Source organism: Trachypithecus francoisi, unplaced genomic scaffold (assembly GCF_009764315.1).
Source record: "Trachypithecus francoisi isolate TF-2019V2 unplaced genomic scaffold, Tfra_2.0 Lachesis_group4, whole genome shotgun sequence".
Classification (NCBI taxonomy): domain Eukaryota; kingdom Metazoa; phylum Chordata; class Mammalia; order Primates; family Cercopithecidae; genus Trachypithecus; species Trachypithecus francoisi.
In genome coordinates this window covers 21,949,347-21,972,890 of record NW_022681469.1, presented here as the reverse complement: position 1 = coordinate 21,972,890, position 23,544 = coordinate 21,949,347, and the positions used below count along the sequence as shown (strand labels likewise).

Here is a 23,544-nt window from a genome sequence, read left to right as displayed (position 1 = left end):
GTCTAGCTAGCCAGTCATGGTGGCTCACGCCTGTAATCCCAGCACTTTGGGAGGCTGAGGTGGGCAGATTGCTTGAGTCCAGGAGTTTTAGACCAGCCTGGCCAACATGGTGAAACCCCATGTCTACTAAAAATACAAAAAATTATCCAGGGATGGTGGTGCATGCCTATAGTCCCAGCTATTTGGGGGCTGAGGCAAGAGATTGCTTGAACCTGGGAGGTCAATCATGTGAGCCCTGATCATACACTCCAAACTGAAAGTAAGAATAAGACCCTGTCTCAAAAATAAAATAAATAAATAAAAATTTAAAATAAAAATTTAAAATTAAAACATAAGATAAATCTAAGTTAGATTAATTTAGTTGACACATATTTTTGAGCACCTATAATGTGTCAGGCAGGAACAGACTGCTGACCATAGACAGGTAGAATCATAAACATTTTGGCATCACTGTCTGGGTTGAAGAACTGACCAATCTGTCCCAGTGTGGAAATCTATGCATTGTATTCCATCACATAAATCTGTGTTTATAACTCTCAGATCTAGGACTTTGCACATTTGACTATTTCTAACTAGGTACTCAGGTAAATAAGTTAAATAAGGAGCCCTGTTATTCCATGTCTTATAACTGAGGCAGTGGAGTTCAAATTGCTCATGAAAATGGTAGCATGAAACATTGCAAAGGAGACGATAGGAATGAATTATATGGAAGAAATTAGCGACTTGTGAAAGAGAATTGAGACCCAGGAGTTTGTTCTATCTGCCTCAATTCCTCTGCATACTATATACTCTGCTGTGAGCATCCAGATAAACAGGCAGTCATTGTGCTTGCAATGCCTCCTGATGGTGCTCCTGCTGCAGCTGTCAGATGTATGGAGACATAATTGATGAAATTCTATTTATACCCAAAGATAAACTTAGAAAACCAAGCCATGCTGCCTAAACTAGCATATTCAGTGGATCCCCTTGTTGCAGTCTCTACCATCCAAGTGATAACATCTACAATACACATTTGCTATTTGCCTTAAAGTCACCAATTGCTTCATACCTTAGAATATGCTAAAAGTGTAACAGTTAGGATGTCACCTCCTGATATCACATAGCCTGGGTTTACATTTTTACTCTTTTCAGGAATATGATCTTGAGTAAATGTATCAAGAACTTCGTAAGCTATAATATGCAAAGCTCTTAGAAAAGCACCTACATACACAGTAAGCACTCAATATGTATTAGTTGTTACTTTTTGCTCATCATTATTAGTTTATCTGCAGTTCAGACAGAGGAATGGGTGGTCCACCAGAAGGCTCTTGGGCCCAGAAGCCTAAACTTCTGGATTACAGTCTCTGGTGCGCTAGGAGCAAACCAAGTGACTACGTGATCTTAGATAAACTGTTGAGCTTCTCTGAACCTCATTCCTTGTGTGTCAGTAAAATGGTGGTGGTGGTGGTGGTGGTGGTGGTGGTGGTGGTGTGTGTGTGTGTAAGACAAGGTTTTAAATGCTAACATTTGTTTTGACACCAAAAGTAATCATCATCGCTATTAGTTTGGCACCAAAAGTAATCACCATCAATACTAGTTGACCGGGCCCTAGATAATGCAACTGAAAAAAAAAAAAGAAGAGAAATGTTATTAAGTAAATATATTCTTAAAGATCTCTCAAGGAGGCATTAAGGCCCACGGGACATATTCATGCCAGGATACACAAATTAGAAAATGAATAACCTTGTAACATGCTACCAATGAGCAACATTTCCAAAATAATGGTTTTACTCCAATGACAAGTTGTGTGAGGTCAGTTTGGAAACGGGATCAATAGAGTTCTATTTCCTAGAAAAATCAGGTATACCTTCATTGTTTTCATCACCAGGAAAAAAAAATTTAAATAGAGGTAATGAAGGGAATTTTAAAATTCTGTGCAGAAAATTTCACCACGTCATAAGGATATTTAAGTTAGTTACTCTTAGGAAGCAGACTCATGATAGGGACGCTGAAAAGAGAATTATGAAATTTGGGGTATTTTTTGATATTCTATAGTGTGTGCAATAAACAAATTCTATTAATCTGAATCAAGATTTGTCTTTACTTTTCATATATCAGCTCTTTTCCCAGAAACAGAACTGTTTCTTGCTCTATGGCATTACTGGAGAGAATTTTGCACAGAATGGATTGGGAAAGGGAAATTAAATGTGTAAGAACATTAAAATATGGGCAAGAAAAAGAAGCAGAGGAAGGAGGGAGGGGCGTTGGTGGAGAATCATGAGTGAGAAGAAGAAGAAAGAAAAAGTTGCTGTAAGTTACTCTAACGGTTAAACCTGGCATCAAATCCAAAAATTCTGGCTGTGTGACCTTGCACAATTTACTTAACTTCTCTGGGCCTCATGATTCCCCTAAGTGGGTTGAGATAATAATAATTTCTTTATTGGTTTCAAAGTAAATGCAATATGTAAACTAACATAGAGACTGGAAAGTAGTAGATGTTCAATAATTTGTAGTGATTATTTTCTGAATGTTAAGGGTGGAGGTTTGCATGTTGTATACTATGTTGATCCTGGAACATGGTCACATGCTTCATGATTCTTCAAAACATCAGAGGAAACAATGTTTTTAATACCCATCCACTTTACTTCTATTCATTGTAAATAATGAAACTGATTGAGTTAGCAGTGTGACTATTCCAGCTGCTATGTCTTTCTAAATGAGATTATTTAGTAAATATTCTTCAGAGAATAAGTCACTCATGATTTCAAGACTGTAGTGCAAAAGAGCTACAGCTATACCATTCCTGGCAGTGCTGCATACTGGAAAGAGCCCATGATTTGGAATCAGATACCTCATTTGAATACCAATGGAACCACTTACTGACTTCCCTTTCAGGGGTACAGTGTTAGGTTGGTGCAAAAGCAATTGCGGTTTTGGCCACTATTTAACCTCTGAGAATAAGATTATGTAACTTGAGATGGAAATGGAAACAAAAATAGCAGCTATCTCACAGGGTTGCTGTGAGGATGAAATAAGAGGCTGTATATGATGCATTTGATGAGGGTGTAAAGCGCTGAAAACGATGTTGGTTATTGCTGTTGATCTAGGATCACAGGATAAAGGGCTTCCATTCTCCTCCTCTTAGGTTCTATTGTGTGCAGACAATATGGGGTCACATGAAGGATTTTCCAGGATCAATAGATAGATTTCTAGAACTTTTAGTCATTTTATTTTTTATCCTACTGACTTATCTTCTTGAAGCAGTTTCAAATTTACTAAATGAATTAGTCAAACATTTTAACTTTGGATCAAGTTCAAACTCTTGGAAACTTCTCCTTGCCTCTAAAAGCACAGTATTTTTTTTTTTATGAACAAAGCAAAGAAAGTGTGTGTCTTGCTCCCTTGATTTTTGTGGACCCAGCTATTTATCTGAGAAATTTATATGTTCTTGACTCTTGGCCCATCCAAATTTTCACTGCCAATTCAGGGGAGCTGAAGGAGATAAAAATACATACAGTTGCTGCCTCCTACCTCTACCAGGATACCTCCTTAGGGAGGTTTAGGGCCCAGGAAACATAAGAGAGTCCTCCTTTTTACCTCTTCTTCTTTTGCTAGTCCCTTTATTTTCTCCCTCCTTCTTGCCACTCTGAGACTTATCTTTCCCAAATAAGAGCTGTCAATCAGATGTCACCATAAAGTGGAAGGAGCTGGTGGATTGGTGACAATATAACCTGTTGGTTAAATAAGCAAGAAAACCCTGAATCATACAGAAAAGAAAATAAAAAGAATGTGAACAATTGTGGAACTGAGGAGCACAGGAAAATAGTGGAGGAGTGGAGTATTTGGCATTTTGCTTTCAAATAGTAAAGAAAAATATGCCCATTTATCCAAGAGGAATAAAGGTTACTAGTTAGAGAGAGGTAATGAAACTCCAAGTTAACAAAGAGAAAAATACAAAATTCAATAATTCGATAAGTAAAAATAGGAAACAGTTAAAGGAGAAACCACATAGGAAAATAAATAATAACCAAATGAAATGAAATTATTAGTATCAAGTCTGTTAGTCATCACACTAAGTATGAATGGATTGACTGTTTCATTAATTGGCAGAGATTGCCAGATTGCACTTAATGCAATCTCTGCCAATTAATGAAACATAAAGAAGAAAGAAGCAGCTCAATAAATTTATGTATGAGAAACAATTAAAACAAAGAAAGAGGCCAGGCGTGGTGGCTCACACCTGTAATCCCAGCACTTTGGGAGGCTGAGGTGGGCAGATCATCTGAGGTGAGCAGTTCGAGACCAGCCTGGCCTACCTGGCAAAACCCCAACTCTACTAAAAATACAAAACAAATTAGCCAGTCATCATGGCACACTTCTGTAATCCCAGCTACTCAGGAGACTGAGGCAGGAGAATCACTTGAACCCAGGATGCGGAGGTTGCAGTGAGCCCAGATTGTGCCACTGCACTCCAGCCTGGGCTACAGAGCAAGACTCCATCTCAAATAAAACAAACAAACAACAATAACAAACTAAAAAAACAAAGAAAGCAAGCTTTGTAATAAAGAATGGGCACCCATAAGAGTGATAATCCAGGTGAATTTAAACTTCTTAAAAATTAATTCTGTTCGTATAACATAGATTGAAAGGATAACAGCTGTAGGCTATCTGGTCTATAGATTTCCTAAACCATATGTTTTCTATTTGTATTGATTCATTTATCATTTTATTGAACAAATATATGGTGACTCCCACCATCCAGTGATAAAACTGCATATTGGCAGAGATACTTGTGAGTGACTTTGACTCTCAAATCACTGTGCCTTTCCTCTTTGTCTATTACACTTGCTGACAGATGGAGTCACAATCTATTAATTTGAGCTGATACAATTTTTATATGGTATTCCTATTGTATATTCTCTTTTTTAGTAGCCATGCATCAAAATCTTATGTTAAGTATATATTAGGAACCTGAAATACATTTTGAATAGAAGGGGCATCATTAATTCAGTAAAATAGAATTCCATATTATTTGCTAGTTGTTTTCTTTTAATTATCTGTACCATTAGGGTTATAATTTCCTTTAGATATTTGAAAAAAAAATTGCTATTGTGTTTTGCTGAATTGCCATATGGGTGTGCCAACAATAAGGGTTTCAAAAACCATCTTACATGTCTTAACTTCATCTGGGATCTAGGAGGAAATGCAGATGCTCAGGTCCGAGACCTTCTGAATCACAATCTTCAGTGCAATAATATCCTCAGCTGATTTGTTTGCACAATAATTAAATTAAAATTTAAGTTTAAAATTAAATTAAAATTTGAGAATCCTTTCTCTGGGAGATTTTTATTTTTGCTGATATATTAATTCTGCAGCTAAAACCATCACTGCTTACATGATGGGAAAAAAATGGATAGAAAGATCCTTACCTCATATTACCTCTTTGCTTTATCTGTAATAGTTTTGGGGTTTAAGAGGGTGTCAGTCACAGGAACAGGAATTATTCTATCCTAAGTTTTCTGGTACAGTTATCTCCTTATTACTAGGATTATTTTGATTCATTCTAGTTTTCAATGGCTTAGATATGTGCATAGTTATTGTTTATAAACATCTTCAGAATCTTTTTGGAAGTGACTGTAAATAAGAAATAGAAACATGCTCAAAAATATGCCTTTTTTGATAAGATAATTTAGGTATGTTGGGGAAATAACATATCTCTAATGTTCTATTTGGTTAAACTACTTTGGGCACAAAGACAGATAGAGATTTTTGTTTCAGCAAATGCATAGCAGGAACAGCTGAAACCCAGGGAGAGATAATGCCCTAAGTATAGCAGTTAAGTGATAAAGATTTTGATTCCTAAAGTGGTGAGCCCCAAGCCTCAAAGTGGCAGAAGCAGCTTAAGGCAGCAGATAGAAATAAGAAGAACCTCCTGAAGCTATGAAGATACCTTTGGGTACTGAGGAAGTCAAGTAATACACATTCCAAAGGACAGATACTTACGATTGGTGACAGTTGACCATAGATCACACAAAGCGCAATAATGTACTGAAACAGTTACCAGCACCTGCCCCATCATGAAATCCAAAGATCCTTTCAAAATTGTTAGCATTATCTCTATGACGTTGTCCACTCCTGGACACTCCTGTATATTACTCTCTTTTGGCTTTGCTGACCTGCTATACACTGTCCAGACTTGCCTCCCTGATCTGTTCCTTTGAAGACTGCATTTCTCTTCTTAACTCCTTAATTTATTGCTTCAATTTTAACTTCCAGAGAAGTGACTGAAAAATACACATTGAATCCAGATATCCAGTTTCCCAAACAAGAATATCCAGAATACACCTAAAATTCAGTAGATTGATCAGAGATAAACAAATGTATAATGCTTTGTGCAACACAAGGAACTTTCACTTATGTTCTGTGTAGTCGTGGGTTTTAATTAAGGTTGCCTTTGAAATCAGCACAGAGGACAAGGGGGCCAAACCTCTGAGATTTTTGGAAAACTCTTTCTGTACCTATTTTATTTACTAGTGATCCATGTAGGTTGTATTTGGTAGGATAATGATAAAATAATAAAAACAAAAATAATAATCTGACTCAAAATTTACATTATGGATATTACAGAAATAAAAAGGACTATAAAGGAATACAGTGCACAACTGTTTGTCAACCAGTTAGGTTACATAAGTAAAATGGACAAAATCTTAGAAAGACACAAGCTAATGAACCTGACGAAGGAGGAAACAAAATGGAAATAGACATAGTAAAGAGAGTGAATTAGTAATTTAAAAACTTCCCTCATAAAGCTCAAATGAGGACCAAAATGGCTTCACTCGTGAATTCTATTAAATGCTTAAAAGAAGACTTTATATCAATCCTATATCACATCTTTGACAAAACAGAAATGGAAAGTACCCTACCCAACCTTTCTAGGCAGACAGAAAAAAACCTTACATTTATGGTTAAGTGATTTTGACAAAGATATCATCATAATTCACTGGGGAAAGAATAATCTTCTCAACAAATGTGCCACAAGAGTTGGATATTCACATGCAAAATAATAAATTCACACAACTACCTTACATTATACATTAAAACAAACTAAAATGGATCAGATCATAGATATAAATATGAGAGTTAAAATTATATTAAAGAAGAGGAAAACAGGGTAGTACTTTTTCTTCACCTTGAGTTAGTCTATGATTTATTGGATATGACATTTAAAAAGATTTTTAGGCTGGGCATGGTGATTCACACCCATAATCCCAGCACTTTGGGAGGCCAAGGTAGGTAGATCACTTGAGGTCAGGAGTTCAAGACCAGCCTGGTCAATACGGCGGAACCCGGACTATACTAAAATTACCAAAATTAGCTGGACATAGTGGCGTGTACCTGTAGTCCCAGCTACTCAGGAGGCTGAGGCAGGAGAATCACTTAAACCTGGGAGGCAGAGGTTGCAGTGATCCCAGATTGTGCCACTGCACTCCAGCCTGGGTGACAGCAAGACTCTGTCTCAAAAACAAATAAATGAATAGATAGATTTTTTAAAATAGATAAATTGGTCTCCTACAAAATTAAGAACAATTTTTACTGCAAAATAAGTTGAACAGTCACTGAATGGACAGAAATATTTGCAAATCATATATCTTTCAAGGAAGTTGTATCTTACAACTTCTAAAGAAACTCATACAACTTACTAAAGAAAAGTAATCCAATTAAAAGATGGGCAAATGATCTGAACAGACATTTCTCCAAAGGAGATAAAGAAATGGTTATTAAGCATATTTGAGTAATTATAAGCAACAATGATTATCAGCATCATTTGCCATTAGGAAAATATAAATGAAAATCACACTGAGATATTATTTCATACACACCAGGAGAGCTATAATCAAAAAGATAATATCAAGTGTTGTCAAGGATGTGGAGAAAATTGAACCATTATATATTGTTGATAAGACTGAATAAAGTTGCAGCCACTTTGGAAAACATTTTGATATTTCTTCAAAAATTTAAATATAGAGTCACCAACATGACTCAACAATTCCCCTTCTAATAAAATGAAAATATACTTCTATAAAATGTTTGTAAATGAATGTTCATAGCAATATTCTTTATAATAGTCAAAAAGTGGAAATAACCCAGATTTTTATTGACTGATGAATATATAAACAAAATGTGATACTTCCATAAAATGGAATATTATTCACCAATAAAAAAGACTACAGCACTGATATATGAGATAATTCTTGACAACAGTGTTCTAGGTGAAAGAAGTCCATCACCAAGGAAAACACACCATATAATTATATTTATACTGAATTCCAGAATAGGTAAATCTACAACGATGGAAAGTAGAGTGGTGGTTGAGTAGGGTTTGTGAGTTTGGGAAAATTGCAAGTAACTGCTAATGAGTATGAGATTTCTGTTCTGTTTTTATTTGGTTTTGTTTTTTCAGAAGATGGTAAAAAATGTTCTGACATTGATCATGGAGACAATTGTATGGCTCTGTGATTAAACTAAGAAATCAATGAGCTGTAGATATTTAAGCAAGTGACTAGGATGGTTTTTGATGGTTTGTGAATAGGATGGCCTTAATTTTAAAAAATTGCAAATAAGTCAGGAAACCAAAGCCCCAAGCAATTTCTCCTATGGATTTTTATATTTCTCTGTCAATACCATTATTTTTCTAGTCACCAAACATTAAATTTGAAGTCCTTTTAGATTCTTCCCTCTCTTGTTCTTCCTTCTCCTGAACACTGTGGTAAGTCAGTCTCTTCCTGGATAGTACCTAACATCTGTTTTCTATCTTTTATTCTCATGTCCACAGAGATACTTCATGCCATGCCATTATCACTTATTGCCTTGATGACTAAAATTATTTTCTAGCCAGCCTCTGTAGTCTTTCTCTCTTTAATTAGTCCTATACTCCAAATAACTCTTCCAGCATCTAATCGTCTTTCAAAACTTTTTTTTAATTATATTTTAAGTTCTAGGGTACATGTGCATAATGTGCAGGTTTGTTACATATGTATACTTGTGCCATGTTGGTGTGCTGCACCCATCAACTCGTCAGCACCCATCAATTCATCATTTATATCAGGTATAACTCCCAATGCAATCCCTCCCCCCTCCCCCCTCCCCATGATAGGCCCCGGTGTGTGATGTTCCCCTTCCCGAGTCCAAGTGATCTCATTGTTCAGTTCCCACCTATGAGTGAGAACATGCGGTGTTTGGTTTTCTGTTCTTGTGACAGTTTGCTATGATGGTTTTAGTACTTCCTAATTCGAATAAAGTCCAAATTCACTTATTTGTCTTTTAGAACTCCCTCTTGGACGTTTTGCTAGCTATTTTAAACAATATTCCTTTCTGGCCAAATAAATCCAAATATTTCCTATTCAAAAAATCTAATTCTACCATTTTCCCAAAGCCCCCCAAAAACATATTGGAAGGATAGGGTTTGGAAAAGAATAAGTTAAACTCTCATTATTTATAAACAATATAATTTGGATAATGGAAAACCAAATACAATCTCCAGAAAAAAATTTAAAATAATAGAAGAGTTTTTGCAAGCTGGCTAAGCAAAAGATTAATATATGAACAGAAAATTGCCATTCTATGCCCTACAAATAACCAAAAAAAAAAAAATTACAAAGAGGACATTATTTGTTATCTTATAAAAGATTATCAATAAACTATAAATAGTAAATATGCAAGACATAAATAGGAAAAATTATAAAAGTGTAAGATGCATTAATGAAGACCTAAATAAATGGAAATTAGGATGCATTCTAGGTTAAGGAAATGGTATTTTAAAGATATGAATTGTCTTTTAGTTGTACTTTAGATTCAGTGCAATTCTGATTGAAATAAAACAAAGTCTGGATTAAGAAAATGTGGCACATATACACCATGGAATACTATGCAGCCATAAAAAAGGATGAGTTCGTGTCCTTTGTAGGGACATGGATGCAGCTGGAAACCATCATTCTCAGCAAACTATCGCAAGAACAGAAAACCAAACATCGCATGTTCTCACTCATAGGTGGGAACTGAGCAATGAGATCACTTGGACGCGGGAAGGGGAACATCACACACTGGGGCCTATCATGGGGAGTGGGGAAGGGGGAGGATTTGCATTGGGAGTTATACCTGATGTAAATGACGAGTTGATGGGTGCTGACGAGTTGATGGGTGCTGACGAGTTGCTGGGTGCAGCACACCAACATGGCACAAGTATACATATGTAACAAACCTGCACGTTGTGCACATGTACCCTAGAACTTAAAGTGTAATAATAATAAAATAAAATAAGATATAAAATAAAATAAAAAGAAATAAAACAAAGTCTAAAATTTAAATATAAGAATAAAGGACCAGGGAAATTGCAGATTTTTGCTCTATCATATATTAAGACTCATCATGAAGTTATATTAATTAATGCACTGTACTCCTGTGAAGGGGTAAACACATTGGTGAAAAGAATAAAATAGAGGCCTCAGAAACATACCTGTGCATATATGGAAAATTATTTTCTTATATAAAGCATGCAGCATCAATTATGAAAGAAGTCAGGTAAGGTTGGGGTCACATAAGGTACCAGAATTTGGGTGAGTACATAGTACCTCAAGGCAAAACAGTAGATTAGACGATCATTTGAAATCTAGCTGGATTTCATTAAAATGGTAGGTACGACTAGACAACTGAAAATCTAATGATGAAGTTTAAACAAGAGTAAAGAGGAAACGTTCAACAACAGGCACTGAGATTTACAAATTGTCTTCAACTTGAATTTGTCCTCTCTAGGAGCAGCTGTTTCCATTGGCAGCTGTTTTGGAACACACTGTTTGATTAAGTGGCCCCACTCTGCAATTCTCTTATTTTTATTGAGTTAAATTACATTGGAGGCAGGGAGACTTCTTTAAACTCATAACATCTATTGTTATTTTTATTTAAAAGGATCATTACTCCATTAGAATTGGTACAGGTATTCATAGAAGTGTTCCTATCCTCTGAGAATATGAGAGACTTGTCTAGATTAGAACTGGGAACAACTCATTTCCTTTTCACCTAAACCTGAGTCCTCTAGAAACCTTTTCTTTCCTAAGAAAACAGAACAAACTTACACCAAAGTCAGAGCCTCTACCATTAACTCTCAGTGATACTTACATTAAAAATACACTACAGTTCCTCCCATTGTCGCTGCCTTACCAATGATACAACCCTTCCTGTACCTTTGGGAAAGTGGTGTTTAATTTCAATGTATATTGCAGCTTCACACTGATTACCTCATTTGGAACTCTTGTCAAAATTTATTTTTAAGATTCAAGTTTATGTTTGGGTGGGGGCGGTATTTTTCATCATCACTCTAGTACAACATAAAAAATAATTGTCTGAAACACCAACATGCATGAAATAATGTAGTTTTCCAATGCCATGTTCTCTCCTAACATCAAGCAAGTGGTTAACTGCTAATGTTAGTGGTCTGGATAAAGCCTTTGCCTCTGATATACTTTAGATTAAAATATATAAATACTCCAATCAAGACACATGGAGCAAAAGGAATATTTTAAATTCCCCTTGATCTCTGAATTTCTCATATTCAGGAACAAAGGGTAAAAACTATAAATATCACAACACATTGTACTGTAGCTAGATAGAATAGATGACTAATAGATACGTAATTGGTCCGTTAAATGACTATTGTAAAAATTGTCTTAAAATGAATGACATAATTCAAACTATAAATCCATCACAGCAGATTACAGATCAGTCATAGATAAATTATTTAAGACCCAACTGCATGTTTGAGTCTGTGTGCATGTACATGTCTGTGTCTGAGTTTTATATATGCTTAGAAATAGAGAGCTAAAGTAATACAGACCTTGAGTGCAAGTATCATTTTCTTTGTTTTGCTTCTCCCAATTTTCTAAATTTTCTACAATTACCTTGTGCTACTTTGTAATCAGAAACAAAATCAATTATAATTTTCAAATATTTTCAACATTTTAATAGGTTCTAATAATACATTTAGAATTTTCTTTCGTACTATCCTTCTATGTTTCTGCTTGCTTTCTTCCCAAGTTGAAAAGACTCTAAATTAAGGTGTCTCGATACAGCTGGAGACTTTGTGTTACTGTGTTCCTGTAATCTGCTCCATTTCAGACAGACCAAGGTCATCCATGCCTTCAAATCTTAAGATCAAACCATTTTTATCAAACTAGTCGACATGAATAGAGTTTCTTATAAGCAAAGTGATTTAAACTAGGAGTACATTGTACTTCATTACATTCTGAATACTAATATATCTGAGTGTCTCTAGCCCCAAAGACAGAGACTTTGACTGGAATAAAAATAGGTAGTTTTCAATAATTTTTCTGATTTACTCAGGGATCTACAGAAAGAATGACACAGCTTTCAACAGCCACAGAAATGAAATTATCCTCCCTGGTGACTTAAACACACAGGTTCAGGACAGTTAGAATAACATCCAAAGTTAGAGAGAATTTGGGCTCTAACAAAAATTCCTTTTTACTCACTCTAATTCTTATATTTAAACAAGAAGTAAAACTAAATGTAATAATTTCAGAATTTAATGATCCTAACATAGAAATTATTTTTTCCTCAATTTTTTGAATATTAATTGTTTTTCTCAGATCTATATTGCATGTAGATTCAGTATATTATAGCACATTCAATGCTTGATCACCCTTTTTTATTTAATAAACTAAAAATAAGATACGAAGCAATGACTGTGATCACATTAGAATCCAGCTCCCGGTGTAGAGTCAGAGCAGTTTGAATTGATATTTGTGTCACTGTAAAAAACCGACTACTTGTCACATCTACTGGTGTTAAACACAACATCTGGTTTAGTATAATTAGGTTTTCAAGTATGTTGATGAGAACATAAGCCTTGTGCACTTATCCAACTGGAGAAATATAAAGAATTTTCTTGTGATTGACATAAATATGTGAGATAGATTTGAAAAAATAGAGAATCAAATCTTGAGATTTCCACACTTCTGACACTGGACGTGACCATTACATATCACTTAGAAAGGGGAAATAGAACTCAAATTTTCTTTCACCACCAAGCACACAGTCCATGATGACATTTTTTGCATGAGTTAGTGGAAAAGAGTCTCCTGTGGTTGGTCCTAATTGAGGGTTTGTATCAGAAAAAAAAGAGAAATGAAGCCTGATGGCTTGCTGATAGCAAGCGCAAGCACACTGGCACAGACAGGACTCTGAAAGTAACTGAATTACTGAACTTAATGGTGTATGAGAGAGGGCAGACATTTCTGGAGTTGGGAATTGGTCAGCTAGGGGAGATAAAGTTACATGACCTGGCACTTGTCTCCTCTTCTTGTCAGGATCCGAACACTATCTCTGCCCGCTATTCTAGAAGAGTCCATCGCACAGCAAGTTACTTCTCATTCAGGGTACCTGTGTTACTGAATCTTTAGCTAATGACTTTTAAAAGAAGAGTTCTTGTGCAACCATTGAACACTTACATAATTCCAATTCTAAGAGGCAGGATAACTAGAGATTCCTTTAGTGTAGGAAGCCTTTGCTAGTCTCCTTTCACAACTTCATTCAGAAATTATCTGCTAATTTCTGTTCCACTGGGCCATGCAGACATCAACCTACTTGTCCCCATGAGGAAGCAGTAGCAGAAGGGAAACTGCCACAGATGCTCCTTCCAAGATAATATCAATCACCTCTTTTCCCTCTAAGAGAAGTAGTCTTGTTTTGTTTGAGAAATAATTGCTATTATATGTCTCCTTTCCTAGGCTTAGATAGGTGTGGAGCTATTTAACTTGAAACTTCATTCAAGGCTTTACTGGTTTTAACAACAGTAATATGTACTTGAGATAAACAGACTTGAGCTCAAGTTCTAGTGCGCCTTTCGCAATTTGGGAAATTGACCTCTTAAGCATCAGTGTTTCTTTTTTTGCAAAGTAAGGATAATATTATTTACTCTGCCCAACTAATGGGTTGTTGCAAAGAGTAAATAATTTTAAAAAATACACAAAAGGACTTTTTATATGTTAGCATTCTATGCAAATGTTATTACATTTTCCTCTTTAAAATAAGATTCTGGGTTGGGATGTCAAGTTAATAATTTTAGATGTTCTTTAATTTGGCTTTAACAAAAAATAAAGTAAGTATAGCAGGACTTACTCTGTTTTTCAAGTAAAGAGACAGAGCTTTATGAAAATTAAATAAATTAAGGAAAAGTCACATAACTAATAGAGTGGAAAGAATAAAGCACATATTTCAGTATATAAAAATGGACATTTGATGAAACTTCACAGGAGAAAATATGCTTGTAGTGAAAATTAAATATTGTGAAATGCAAGACGATTTATCTATATAAATTCATTGCCAGTTAAACAATTATATCCAGTGAATATTGATTATATAATAATTTTAGCTTAGGAACAGCTTACTAGTTATGATTTTATTCTGTACTAGGTTCTTTAGGTTTGTAACACATTTCCTAATGATTCTGATGAAATACTAATAAAAAGCAATATATTTGTGGATGAGAAGACCTGAACAGGATAGTTTTAAAATTTAGAATCATAAATGTAAGCAACATCAGTAGGTTTAAATAATGAGCCAAAACTAAGTGGTATTTAAGTTAATAAGTACATTATCTACTAAGTTTCAAACAACAAACTAAACAAGAAAAGGATATAGCAGCTTATGTGAAAGAATCACTTCATGCAACAGTAAAATTGATATATCAGTGATGTGATTCAGATGCTATAAAGCCATGGATACAATCTTCGACAGCTGCCTGTATTTGAAGCAGTACAGTATACTCGCATTGACAGATCAGAGAGGAAGCCTTCTGTAGTGGTTAAAGACATAGTCTCTGGAATTTGCTTGCCTGTTAAATATGGGTTTTGTGATTGTCTTACAGTTGTGTGACTTTGGAAAGTTACTCAATCATCTCGTACCTTATGTCTTCGACTGTAGAATGGAGTTAATAGTAGTACATAACTTACTAAGTTATTGAGACTTAAGAGCATAGCCAAATGCTCAAAATGAGACCTGGCTCAAAGTCAGTTGCCAGTACAATTGTCACTATTAATTCTGAATCACAAACTAAGAAAAAGCACTTTCAACCTGAAATAGTAACAGACAAGGTAAGTAGGATGCATAAAAATAATAACATATTGCTATTTATTGAACATTGAATAAGCTCCAAATCATGAACTAAAGCATTTGTATTTAATCCTTTCAAAAATTCTTGGAGTTATGTACTATTATTTTCCTTTTGCATTTGAAGAAACTGTAAATTAGATAGGTTATATAACACAACCAATTAAGTATAGGTGTTTTCTTGGCTTTGAAATACCTTTACCCATTAAGTAATACTTATTTGAGGATCAGCTGTTACAATTGGGGACGTTTATCTTGGAAGAGCAGTGACCAAGTAAAAGCATACTGTCTCCTAACATTTGAAGGACTGTCAAGTGCAACAGGGGTTTGACCTTGCCCAGCTAATAATATGGTCCTACATAAAGATTCTAGAACAGGGTCCTAGTTCATCCCCTTATCTGCTGAGGCCTGGGTTTACTGCATTAACCTCTTATCTGAACTTCATACCACTAAGCTTTTCTTAGTACAATTCATCCTGCATCCTGTTATGAGATTAATTTTCCAAAAATACTACCGCTGTTGTATCAGCCTCTAGCTTAAAACTCTTCAGTGCTTCTTCCATGGTATGCAGGATAAAGTCCAGATACCTTAACTTGGCATGCAAAATCTTTCATGATCTGGTTGCAACCAAAATCCAGAGTCATTACTTTTAGAACCAAAAGGTGCCTCGGACATAGTACAGTCCCATCCCATCAATATCAAATGAGAAAATAAAGTTCCAAAACGTCACATGATTTATCAAGAACCTATAGCCAGTTAAGAGAAGAACATGGGTGAATAGCTAGATCTCTACACCATTACTATAAACAAGACATTCAAATCAACAGTAACTGAAGTGAAGCAAAGTGTGTTGTCCTGCACGGTTCGCTGTTCTCCCCACCTGGGCTTCTTTCATGCAGCCGAGAGAGAGGCTTGTCTTTTCCCGAACTGTTATTAGTGTGTTGCTGATTTTTTCTTTGAACCTGTAAATATGTCTGGACTCATCTGCTGAAACATATATATGTAACTACAGGCAAAGTCTAGTGAAGTGCCCCCTGAGAATATCACTGTCACTGAGCTTGTTTTGTTTTTTCCTTTCTTTTATTATTTGTCATTGTTAACTTTGATACCATTGTAAGGGAGAAGAGGTATCCTTGTGGTAGTGGATGCTTCTGCTGAATTGCCAGGATGTGGTTCATAAGTTAGTGGGACAATTGTAGGGTCTGGAGTTAGACAGTTCAGTTTCAACACTTTGGCTCTGTCCAATTCTACTTATATGACCTGGGGCTAGTAAATACACCTCTCTGAGTTTCTGTTTCCTAGGCCTCAACAGGAACTTTCTATCTTTCAGATGCTTCTGAGGTTTTATGAAAATAATGAACTGAAAACACCTGCTCAGCCATTAGAGTTACAGTCACACCTCAAGAGGAAGTGGGGTACAAGGAGTCCTGCTATTCTTGGTAGCAGTCTTACTGTTGAACATCCAGTGTAGGCCTTTGCACATTAAGAGAATAGAATAAAGACATGATAAATGCAATATTTGAGGTCTGTTGTTTTTCTTTCATTGGGAACTACTGTCATTTCTCTGAAGGTCCCCAACCTTTGCAGCAGCTGTGAAGCTCCAAGAAAAGACCCTCAGTCAAGCAAACCACAGCAAGTGTTTTCTTAACTTCTTTATGTACTGGAGAAAGCAAGATTTTGTGTCCTGGCAGCTTCCAGAAGCTCACCCTCCTCCTTCCCTTAGGAAGTGCTTCTGGCCACCTGTTCCCAAGGACCAGTGTTCATTCTATTACTAAAACCCAATCACAAGAAGGGCACCCCTGCGGGACTCAATTTTTAGAGTGCCTATTTTGAAAGATAAAACACGTTTTTGTTAGGAGGCCCAGAGTGCCGTTCTCTCGTTCTTTGAGTGCTTGCATCCTTTCTCTGTGATGTATGGCATTTTTAGTTCTCCTCTTGTCCCTTTGCCCTTTCATTTGACACATCACTCCTTGACAGAGGCTCACCTTCACTGTCAGGGAAGAATAATCCCAGGGCAGCCCGCTTTCTCATCATCTTCTGTGGCGAAGAGGAATGCAGAGAAATAATTTAGTTTTCCCAAATCTCTTTATCCTCTTTGATTTTTCTCATGCTTTGCTGGTTTCTAGACAGTCACTGGGGCGGCCACAGACAATGCACAAGAGAATTTTTTTTTTTATTTAGTTCTTTTCTTCTCTCTTTTCTTTTCCCTTCAAAATTTTTCTTTGTCCTTCATATTATTGTCTAACCACTTACTGTCAGCGTCTTCACTCTGTGCTAGGAATTGCATATGGACTCACATTTCCATTTTAATCATAGCTTCCGAGGGTTGGAAGGGAACTTAGAGGTCAACTAGCCCAGCTTACACTGGGGCTCTGTCTTCAGCTCAAATAACAGTCAGCCATTTAGCCTTTCTTTGGATACTTTGCAGTGCAGCCTATCTCATTATGGGAGCACAACCATCATCAGAATTCTTGCTCATTTTTAGCTGTCATCTGCCTCCTGGTGACATCCAATCATTAGAGAGGTTGTCTCAGTAATGTCTCTGGAGCTGAACTGAATAAATCTATCACCTCCTAGACATGTTATCTCTTCTCATGTGCTCTTTTTATTCTGTGCCTTTAACTATTTCTGATATTGTATGGCTTCCTGCTTTGCCTTTAAGCTCCGGTGGAAACAACGTAGCTTACAACTGTTGTTTTCCCCAAAAACGTTGGAAACAAACAGGATAATAGGAACATAACTTTCTGCCACAGGAATAGCATTTTTGTTTCTTTTACTAATGCAGCCTAAGACCCTTTGCATTATAATATGAGTTATACAATTATGTTAAATTATGCATCTATGATATATGGTGTTCCTATTATGCTTGTAACAGTCGCCAAGCTAATACTTCATTGATCAAAAGACTGTTCCAGAATCAGTGATTATTTAATTTGGTATTATATTCTGAGAGCAGTTTAGGAAAAGAGTAAAAGAACTTCTTCCAAAGACCAGAAAATGGGAACAGGAACTCACAAGTCTTTCAAGCCCGGATCATGTTTCAAATTGATAAGAGTATCAGTGACTATCTCAGAAATTCAACAGGAGAATGTTCTAATGGTCCATAGCTCACTTATGGAGAACACAAAGTATCTCAAAATCAATGTCTCAAAAGAAGGGAATGTGCATATTTATAAATAACAAGCAAAACACTGGCCAATCGACTTCTTTCAGAGAGTTTAATACATATAGATACCTCCTGCCCATGTATACAACAAGGCATATCTGGACCCATTAAGACACTAATGCAGACACAAATTGAAAGATTGTTCACACTCTGTGGCAGATAGGACTCTCTGATATGTGAATGTGTATTTATTGACCACAGTTGCACTAATAGGACCAAAATGACCTTCTGAGTTGGCTTTCATTTTTTTATTTCAATAGGTTTTGGGGGAACAGATCATTTGGGGAACATGTTTGGTTACATGAATAATTTCTTTAGTGGTGATTTCTGAGATTTTGATGCACCCAACACCCAAGCAGTATACGCTGTACCCAGTGAGTAGTCTTTTATTCCTCACCCTCTCCCATCCTTTCCCCCAAGTCCCCAAAATCCATTGTATTATTCTTATGCCTTTGCATCCTCATAGCTTAGCTCCCACTTATGAGTGAGAACATACAATGCTTGTTTTTTCATTCTTATTTCACTTAGAATAATGGTCTCCAATTCTATCCAGGTTGCTGCAAATACCATTATTTTGTTCCAATTGATGGCTGAGTCATATTCCGTGTGTGTGTGTGTGTGTGTGTGTGTGTGTGTGTGTGTTATATATATATATATATATATATATATATATAATATATATATATATAAAATCACAGTTTCTTTATCCACTGGTTGATTGATGAGCATTTGGGCTGGTTCCATATTTTTGCGATTGCAAATTGTGCTGCTATAAACATTTCGTGTGCAAGCATCTTTTTCATAAAATGATTTTCTTCCCTCTGGGTTGACACCCAGGTGTGGGATTACTGGATCAAATGGTAGTTCTACTTTTAGTTCAATGGAATCTTCACATTGTTTTCCATAGTGGTTGTACTAATAGGTTGGTGCAAAAGCAACTGAAGTTTTTGTTATCACTTTTAATGGCAAAAACCACAATTGCTTTTGCATCAACCTAATAGTTTACATTCCCACCAGCAGTGTAAAAGTTTTCTTTTCACCACATCCATACCAACATCTATTTTTTAAATTTTTTGATTATGGACACTCTTGCAGGAGTAAGGTGGTATTGCATTATCATTTTTATTTGCATTTCCCTGATAATTAGTGATGTTGAGCATTTTCCCATATGTTTTTTGCCATTTGTGTATCTTTTCCTTAGCCCATTTTTTGATGGGATTGTTTGTTTGTTAGTTTTCTTGTTGATTTCAGTTCTTTATGGATTCTGGATATTAGTCCTTTTTCAGATGCACAGATTGCAAAGATTTTCTCCCCCTCTGTGGGTTGTCTGTTTACTCAACTGATTGTTTCTTTTGCCGTGCCAAAGCTTTTCAGTTTAATTAAGTCCCATCTATTTATCTTTGTTTCTGTTGCATTTGCTTTTGGGTTCTTGGTCATGAAGGTTTTGCCTAAGTCAATGTCTAGAAGGGCTTTTCCAACGTTATCTTCTATAATTTTTATGATTTCAGATCTTAGATTTAAGTCTTTGATCCATCTTGAGTTGCTTTTAGTATAAGGTGAGAGATGAGGATCCAGTTTCATTCTTCCACGTGTGGCTTGCCAGTTATCCCAGCACCATTTATTGAATAGGGTGTCCTTTCCCCACTTTATGTTTTTGTTTGCTTTATTGAAGATCAGTTGACTGTAAGTATTTGGCTTTATTTCTGGGTTCTCTATTTTGTTCCATTGGCCTGTTTTTATACTAGTACCATGCTGTTTTGGTAACTATAGCCTTGTAGTATAATTTGAAGTTGGGTAATATAATGTGTCCAGATTTGTTCTTTTTGCTGACTCTTACTTTGGCTATGTGGGCTCTTCTTTGGTTCAGTCATATATAGCATGAAAAATCTTCCAGGAGGCATTCTCACCTCAATTTTTAAGACATGTTTCTTTATTTGTGCTAATATTAACATATTACATTTCAACAATCATTTACTGGGCACTTACTGTGTGCCTGGATAAACACTAAGCACTTCCTATCTTACTTAATCTCAGTTAATCTGCACTACTTGATAAAGCAGACACTCTTATTCTTTGTGAGAGGAGAGGCAAATACTATATAACATTTTTATGCTATGTAGATTGAAAAATATCAGTATGTTGAAATGGAAAGAGAACCAGACTAGGAACTGCCAGGCAGACACTCTTGTCCCAGCTTTGCTCCTAGCTAAATTCACATCATGCAAATCATTCAATTCTTCTTAGATTCAATTGCTGCAGCTGGCAAAAGGGAATAACAATCTATCTCAGGATTATCCTGTAAATTAAGTTATATAATGTATGCAAAAATGCTCTGAAAATGTAAAGTATTGTATGACCCTAAAGTATTTGAATATATTATCAGAAATTCTAACTTCAAGGTGTTTGATGTTGGAAACAGTATCCAAATAGGTTATAAGAGCTGATAAAATTATATTAAATTATTTGTGTATCAATTTGCAAGGCATTTATTGAATGCCTACCAATGAGGCACTCTGCCGAGTAGCAGGAGATACAATGATACATAAAACATGACAGAGCTTTTCCCTCAACATTTTTACAATCTAAAAAGACTTCACTCGTGCTATTGCTATATTTCAGAAAAGTGTAATTTTATTTCCATCATATGTTCATTTGTATCTCAATAAACTGTACCCATTTTCATAGATTTCTTGTGACTGAAAGTCCAGTGGGAAAAATTCATATTTTTGTTTTTGTGGGGTTTTTTTGGTTCTATTTTTAATACACTCCCAATACAGAATGTATACTTTAGCTTAATACCTGTATTTTCTGTGCTTCTTTCTATTTAAACATCCTACAAGTAGAATAATGCTACTCATTTGTAAATACATTTGTAAATCACTTGAATCTACAGAGGCATCATAATTTAAAAATATTCACATAATGATCTGTCTCCAAATTAAAGGCAGGTAGGTATGGAAATACTTAAGATGGAAGAATTTTTCTCCAAGAAGGAAGAAAAGGATCTCAAAGGCCACTTTCTGACTCTGTAGGGCCCTTTTGGGTCACCGTCAGCTTCTAGGTCTTCAGTTACAGACCTGGGGAATGGTAATCAGAAGAATTATTGCAGTTACTTTCCCAAGTAGATGGTATGCCCACGGGAGCAAAAGGTTTAGTCACTGGATTCATTCTTTTGAAATATTTGTCCAAATAAAATCCTCCATTTTATGTTAGCCAAGTAGTTTTCACTTCGCATTTCCAGTGATAACGTCAACTAAACCTTCACCATCTCAGCAGATTAAGGAAAGATTTGGCAGATCCTGTGTCCAAAGCCAGCAAATAGTTTGGAACATTGTGAAAACGGTCATGGTTTGTTTGCTTGTTTTTCTTTTATTTTTATTTTTTTCATTTTATTTTATGTGGGAAAGTAGCAGAGAAAGGAAAAACATTAAAAGACAGATATTTGATCTAGAAAAAAATATGTATGCCTTTTTTTCCTTAAGTTTTCTCATTGTCTTAATATCTAGGGATGGGGAATATTCGAAGGATAGAAATAATGTTACAAATAAAATATTAAATTGAAGGAAAACAATACAGTAATTGATCATTGAGGTATTTAGGTTTTTCTACTTTGATGACAAAGGTTAATGTAGACATGTAGTCAAGTAATTATTATGGATTTTATCAATCTGACTAACAGCACAATCTTTCCTTGGAAAGCTTATTACAGCTCTTTCAACATTGCTGGTTTGGCCATCTGCCCAGGAGGCTTCTTTATGTTGTGCATCTATTAACCTGTAGAAATTCTTCCTGTCTTGGATTTCTGCAAGAAGCCTGCTTCTTTAAAGACAGTGATTACTCCTAATATTATTATTAATGTTTATAATTTACAGATCAAAAAATAGAGATTAAAGACCTTGAGAAGGCTAGCGTTGCTGAAACCTGGTAGTGACATTCAATGAAGGTAAGTGAGGCTGACTTCCACAGAGTCAGGAGAAAATCTTAGGTACAACTGGAGATAAGTCAATAGTTGGCAAGGATGGGTAACTAGGCCTTTCTCTCTTAGTAGCCTCAATTCCTAATAATACATGAGACAAGAGACAATTGCAAGAATTGGGGAAATTTGAGAATGGCAGTGAAGGTTTGAAATGGCTATTGAGGAAATTTGGAGGGAGAGATTACTTCTGGTGGGGCTAGGATCTTCTCTTCATTGTGGTTCCAGTCCTTATGGCTGGAGGATTTTATGCAGCAGTAGGCAATAGTTAACTCTGCTGCTAGAGTATCTAGAATGGTTCTGTTCACAGGACAGATTCTATACAACAGCAAAGAGCCAGTGGTCCAAATCCACCAACGCGTAAAGTAATGGACTATGGAGTAACTATCATCTAGATAGACATGAAAATGAGAAAATGCAGTTAAGAGAAACATTATTAACTGGAAGATAAATAGAGGGCCTATTATGGGGTCTTTCTACAGTGGTTGATATATTGGAAGAAAGAAAGTTGGTGAGCTGGAAAACTAAATTGAAGTCATAAAGTACAATATTAAAGTTTAAGATTTCAAGGATAGAATAATTCTGATTTATAATAAGTAGACCAAACTTGCGCCAATGGGAGTGGATCACTGAAAATGAGTAGAAGTGAGGGCAAATAAAGTTGAAGAGGTCACGAAAATCTTAGTTTAGGACATTTCATGGGTCAACTGTGTGGACATTTAAGTCAACCATGCTCTTAGTGGAATCGGAAGTGTGGAAGAATATCATGAGTCCAGAGCCAAAATGTTGTGAAAGTGACTGGGTGACCATGGATTGGCTATGTGGCAGAGGAGGCAGGATTAAATAGTCATGAATGTCAAGTTGGTTTTATTTGGTTAAGAGGAAATAGCTTGAATAATAAAAAAGAAATGAGTCCTTTCTTTCACCATAGCTCCTCTGGTGAACAGGGAGTGAGGCAGTGAGCAGTATCCTGTTGATCATCTGGGAGAGAAGCATACTTCGGAATGCGAAGTAGCATCAAGTCAGTTCACAGGGGATCCACAGACATTTCAGAACAAGAAGGGAAGGGAGTGCAGCTATGGAAGGCAATCAAGGTGGAATGAAGGGGGCGTGATAGAAGGACATCAAGAACAAACAGCAAGATGTTATTACCTATCTAGAACAGCAGACCAAAGATGTATCTGTGCTAGTCACACAAAGACACTGGGCAGTGTCCTTGGATAGATGGCCTTTTTTTCTTAGTGGC

General features: G+C 35.9%; 1 protein-coding gene across 4 annotated transcripts in view; it reads left to right on the top strand.

Moving 5' to 3' along the window:
* CHRM2 (cholinergic receptor muscarinic 2) overlaps nt 1-23,544 on the top strand; it is a 159,650-nt gene that overhangs the window by 57,238 nt on the left and 78,868 nt on the right. For 2 of the 4 annotated variants that reach the window (XM_033193137.1, XM_033193135.1), the window contains one exon: nt 22,198-22,268. The exons of the other annotated variants lie outside the window; for them this stretch is intronic. The gene's annotated coding sequence lies outside the window, so the exon portion shown is untranslated. The remainder of the gene's footprint in view (nt 1-22,197; nt 22,269-23,544) is intronic. 4 annotated transcript variants of the gene reach the window in all.